Source organism: Octodon degus, unplaced genomic scaffold (genome assembly GCF_000260255.1).
Source record: "Octodon degus isolate 3935 unplaced genomic scaffold, OctDeg1.0 scaffold00117, whole genome shotgun sequence".
Taxonomy (NCBI): Eukaryota; Metazoa; Chordata; class Mammalia; order Rodentia; family Octodontidae; genus Octodon; species Octodon degus.
In genome coordinates this window covers 342449-348647 of record NW_004524693.1, presented here as the reverse complement: position 1 = coordinate 348647, position 6199 = coordinate 342449, and the positions used below count along the sequence as shown (strand labels likewise).

The 6199-nt window shown below is 40.7% G+C and overlaps 1 pseudogene; it reads left to right on the top strand.

The window, feature by feature from the left end:
• LOC101562368 overlaps nt 1-5950 on the top strand; it is a 16126-nt pseudogene extending 10176 nt beyond the window's left edge.
• Nucleotides 5951-6199: the final 249 nt, after the last annotated feature.

Here is a 6199-nt window from a genome sequence, read left to right as displayed (position 1 = left end):
GGCCCCGCCCCTGGGGCGTAATGAGATGGCAATTGAGACTGGGCATGGTGGCGTGCACCTGTAATCCCAGCTCTTGGGAGGCTGTAAACAGGCGGATCACTACGAGTCTGATCTAGTAGTGAAACCCGGAACACCCTGTAGACCCTTCCCTAAATTGCAAAAAATAGCCAGGGAGATAGCTCAATAGAATAAGCGCTTGCATGGCAAGAGCAGGGTCCTGAGTTCAATCCCAGGTACTACAAAAATAAATAGATAAATTACAATAAACAAACAAACAAATAAATAAATAAAATTCAGAAAGGGAGAAGGCTTTTCCTCCAACTAGAATGGATTCCTCTGTCCCTAACATAGAGGGCTCACATGGGCCAAGAAAGTGGACAGAAGAATCCATTCCAGTCTGAGGAAAAGCCTTTTCCTTTTCTGAATTTTAATTCTGAATAATTGTGATGGAGGTGGCAAAGTTTCTCGAGCCTCAAGAGCTGAAGACTCCTGACACTGTGGGCCAGGAGAGTGGACAGTGCAGCACTGATCTCCTTAGACCTGTGACTAGCAAAGGCATACCTGTCCTCTTGTTACTGCCACTCAATCCATGTTCTCCAATACCTCAAAATTTCACAGAATTACACAGCATTTCCAAAGCATCACGTTGCCAGCCTGAAGGACAAGACCTAAAGACTGAGTTTAGTATTTTTCCACCACCAGTCCCCTCTCATTAAGCCCCTCCATTAAGGCTCTAAGTCTTCAATACAGATATTATAGAACATAGATCCATTTTTGTATAACTGTGATTGAGGTCTGGGAGTCATACATGCTATAATAATTTTAAATGTGAGCTCTTCTATCTCCACTTTCTATCATGCAGTGATTTACTATTGTATCTTTTACTCTCGCCAAAAAGAAAAATACACTCATCTTGATAGAAGGAAATTTATCTCTCACTTATGAAAAGCCATACTTTTAAGTAGCTGTAACTTAAGACTTTGGCATTAGCTTCTTGACTCACATCCACAATCAAAGCTAATATTGAACTATACCCCAACAAAAGTCAATTTCACGATGTTTAACTTATCAACTGGCTCTATCACAATTTGAAGTTATGATGCCAAGAAGTCTGGTTATTTCAGACCTGAAAGAATACTACTAAGCCACACCTTTCAAAATATTTTATTAGCGTACGATTCTTTGCTGAACAAGAAAGATGGGAAATGTAGTTGCATTCACAAAGAATGTGTGCAGACTGCCAAGAAAGCAAATATTTTTTGGAAGTCACCCTTATTTGGAAATTTTCTAGTTATAGAACCTTGGTTGTTTAAACAAAGGCATCCACCATATCTCCTTTTGAAAACATGTCCTTTCAAAAATATAGAAAAAGAATTGAATATTACGCTACTCAGTTCTTCTGTGACTTACTTGAAAATAGTTTAGGTTTTTAAAAAATTCTGAGCCTGCCAAGAACTGCAAGTAGCTTCCTGTAGACATTGTGAGGTAGTGGGAAAAGCACACCCTTTGGAGTTGAACAGACCTGTTTTTGAAGACTGTCTGTACTCAGCTAGTGGGTGACCTTGGGCAAGTAACTTTATCTTCTCCATGATTCATCTGTAAAAATAATTAAATTATATTAAATGAGAAAACATATGTGCAAGGGCTTACTGGAAGATATTCCACCTCTAGGCCCCAATGAAAAAGCAGAATAGTTACACATGACTATTCCAAGACACAGTAATAAAAAAAAGTACTGCATACATCTTAGTGAGAGCACAAAACTATTTTGCATGATTTCTAAAAGACTTTGAGCAGATCACAATGACATAAGATAATACTTGGCCAAGTGCAAAATTAGAAACTGGAGTAAGAAACAGCAAAGTGAATTTTTATTCCACAGTTAGACTTACGAACATTTGAATTGAGAATTTTCACAGACATGAACATATCTCACATTATGAACTTTCATAGTTGTGAACAAGCTGTAAAAGTAGCACACGTGTCTTTTAGACATTGTTGTAGTTGTGTTGCTGTGTGCTTACTGTACAGTGTAATAGTACACAGTAGCACGGTGCTCAGTCGAGCCCAGGCTGTCCAGAAGCAAGAGGAAAAGCAGCAGCGACGTGAGGGGACTTCCAGGAAGCACAGAGCAACACGCACTGTATACTTATGTCAAAGGTGTATAAGACTCACTTTGTCTAACTGATGAATGAATCCGACTTAGGAACTTTCTCCTAAAATGGAGCTTGTTCTTAAGTCGAGGTCTTACTGTACTTTGAATGGCTTAGATAAAGACTGACAGTTTTTGACATCACTAGTTACTTTGTGGAATTTGCTACAAGAGACATCCCAAAATTCTAATCCTATAAACTGCAAAGTCTTGGTATGTCTAAGGGAACTATGAGATGAGATCAATGAAAACTGAGTGTCAGAAGTTCCAGGATTTTAGCCAAAGTAACATATCACTCAAGTCCAAAAGCAATAAATGAAGTGACTGTTAGAATGAAGACACCAGAGTCCATGGAAAATGAGCAGTACACACCCTATTTCAAGACAATTTCTCAGTTGTCAAATAATTTCATGATATCCTTTGGTTGTGTTGAAATCATTCTGTTAAGAAATCTCTACTCTAAATGTTGTAATTCAAAGGTCAGTAAGCAATAACATAGGAACAAAGTTTGACCATCTGTGCTTTTGTAAACAAAGTTTTATTGGAACACATTCCCACTCATTCAGCTATCTATGAGTATTATTACACCATCTTTCACACTACAGCACCAGAGCTGGATCGTTGTGACAGAGCCTGTAAGATCCACAAAAACTATTTCCTATCTAGACCTCCAGAGAAAAAGCGTGTCAATCACTTCTCTAACCTCTACAACCCACATACTAACTAAAATCGAAGGCAATATATCTAACCTGACTTTCTCTAGCTTAAAATGAGACTTGCATTTTAGAAGATGACCATGTGAATACCATCTGTAGACTGTCTGGCAGAAATGTTTTGTACACAGAAAAAGCCCTCATTGTGGACTTTACCCATCCTCATTCTCTTCAAAAATAATAACAAGCCAGTGATGTGGCTCCCTGGATTGGAAAATATGAAGTGATGTTAAACTTTGCAGTATAATAAAGGCATGATAGTTAACTTGTAGTTAGCTGCCTTTATTTCCTCATATTACTTAAATGAACCCAAAGTATCTTGTTGTTGTACAGTTGTAGTGATCCTCCTGTTTTCAGCCTCCCCAGTGCTGGGATTACAGGCATGCACCATCACACCAGGACTCGGTGGCAGGCTCAGTGCAGCCAGGGGCAGGGCCGGAGCAGCATACAGTACTGGGATCGCACCCTGGTCCGCACTTGCCTAAGCAGGTGCTTAGTCCGCTGAGCTATCTCGAACCCAAAGTATCTTACTTCACTAAAGCCCTACATCAGATCTTGGGAAGGCCTACCAACCTTTTATCTGAAATAGTATGATGGATCCAGATCAGCTCTCTAAGATTCTTCTTAAAATTCCAAAAACTTGAAGAACCACAGCAACGACAGCTCAGAATGCTGAGCAATGAACAGCAGCCCCGATGCATTTCCCAAGCTTTCTCCCCAACTCAGAACTGACAGCCAGTGTGATTCAGCCCATAGCTCATCCTCCCAAATAATGTGGTTGGAAAGATAAGGAATCTGAGCAAAATAAAATAATGGGTGGAATAACTGGAAAAACAGAAGACAGGAGTCAGGGTAAAAATATCCATTTTAAGTAATGCAAAGCCTTCAAAATGGATCTAAGCTACAATAAGTAATTCACAAATCATAGCTTACTGTGTCAAAGGGTTTTTGATATAAGAAGCTGGAGAAAATCAGAAGGATTAACCAGGATTCCTTTGTTCTTCATGGATATGTTCCAAGGTAAAGTTCAAACTAATGTTACCATTGGCTACTTAGTTTTATAATGCCTACAACAATAACAACAAAAAATACTCTCCACATATTTTCCAATACTGGCAAGTTTTAAAATATATTTTCAAATAAAAGAGAAAATGGAGAAGTTTCTTTAAAAACAGGATCTGTGGCCTGCTGTGTGGGCCACGCCCCCGGGAGCATGCTTGAGACTGGGCATGGTGGCGCGTGCCTGTAATCCCAGCGCTTGGGAGGCTGTAAACAGGTGGATCACTATAAGTCCAATCTAGTAGTGAGACCCTGAACACCCTGTAGACCTTTCCCTAAAATGAAGGAAAAAAAAACAAAACAAAAAACCAGGATCTGAATAAACTCCAGTAAAGTTTGTAGTCTGGATACTTAGGAAGGTAAAACTCTAAATGGCAAATTAGCATGTCTTTAGAAACAAAGCAACATACAACGACACAGTTTCGTACATGTCACAAATATCTCTTATCCAGTTCTAAATCTGGGTCTGTCGTTTAGTTGCTAACAAGCTCCTCTTTTCAATTTTTTCCCTGAAAGAGTCAGAGCAGAATGAAAGCTATTCCTGGAAGGATGTGGCTACTCAAACCTTCTGAGTTCTAAGTTGTATTATAGGTAAACACTTAATTTTGGGGAAAAATAAAAGAGGTCTTTATCATAGACCTTGGAGATTATTTACAAATACGTTTTGAAATTGGAATGTTAATGCAAGGTAAATAGGCAAGCATCATGATACCAGGAGTCCTTCTAGTGAGTCAGTAATTATTTTGAAAAGTCCACGTAGGGAAATGACACCAAGTTAGCAGAAATATAGAGACATGTCTATGCCACACACAGGCTTAGGGACAGGGAAAATAGAGTAACAGAATATGCATAGGTCCATACTCATAGGTCCTTAACACAAGTAGATCACTTCTAGGCAGCCGCTGATGAGAAACCTTAGACTTTGATGACCCAAGAGGGGGGGCTTGAAAACTGAAATCCTGAAGAAAGACAACTGGAGTACTACCAAATTCCCCAGGGTATTCACTTAGGCTAAAAGTCCTTTTGCCTAAAGTAGAAAAATTTAGAGGTATGTGAACTTTTTTTTCTTTAAGTGTATTTGGTACAGGGTCTCACTATGCAGCTCAGACACATAGCGATCCTCCTGTTGTCAGCCTCCCCAGCACTGGGATTACAAGGGTGAGCCACCATTGTAATCTCTGGTCTCTGTGGCAGGCTCAGTGCATCCAGGGGTGGGGCCCGCAGAGCGTGTAGTGCCTGGGATCAAACCCCAGTCCCTGCACTTGCCTACGACTCTGGCCCGAGATATGTGAACTTTAAAATAAAGAATGATCAAACAAAAGGCTGGCCAGCCCTTTCTGCCGCCATCTTGGTTCCGTGTTCTCTGCACAAAATGCCCGGGTGAAACCACAGAAACCGTTCCTGCTACAGAGCAGGAGTTGCCACAGCCCCAGGCTGAGACAGGGTCTGGAACAGAATATGACAGTGATGAATCAGTACCAGAGCTCGAAGAGCAAGATTCCACACAAGCAACCACACAACAAGCCCAGCTGGCAGCAGCAGCTGAAATTGATGAAGAACCAGTCAGTAAAGCAAAATAGAGTCGGAGTGAGAAGAAGGCACGGAAGGCTATGTCCAAACTGGGTCTTCGGCAGGTTACAGGAGTTACTAGAGTCACTATTCGGAAGTCTAAGAATATCCTCTTTGTCATTACAAAACCAGATGTCTATAAGAGCCCAGCTTCAGATACCTACATAGTTTTTGGGGAAGCCAAGATTGAGGATTTATCTCAGTAAGCACAGTTAGCAGCTGCTGAGAAATTCAAAGTTCAAGGTGAAGCTGTCTCAAACATTCAAGAAAATACACAGACTCCAACTGTACAAGAGGAGAGTGAAGAGGAAGAGGTTGATGAAACAGGCATGGAAGTTAAGGACATAGAGTTGGTTATGTCACAAGCAAATGTGTCGAGGGCAAAGGCAGTCCGAGCACTGAAGAACAACAGTAATGATATTGTAAATGCTATTATGGAACTAACAATGTAATCATTGGAAAGAAGGGCTTTTTCTGGTGTTTCAAAAAGGTCACTGCAGCTTGGTTTGAAATTTGTACTGTTTCTATCACTAATAAAGTTATGACTTATTGGATGAAAAAAAAAAAAAGGCTGGCCAGAGAGCTCAGCGGATTAAAATGCCTGCTTAGGCAGACGCAGAGGTCAGAGGTTCAATCCCCAGCCTGTCCTGCTGGCCCTGACCCCGGAGCTCTCTGATACTGGGGATGTGGTGGTGCCTGTAATCTC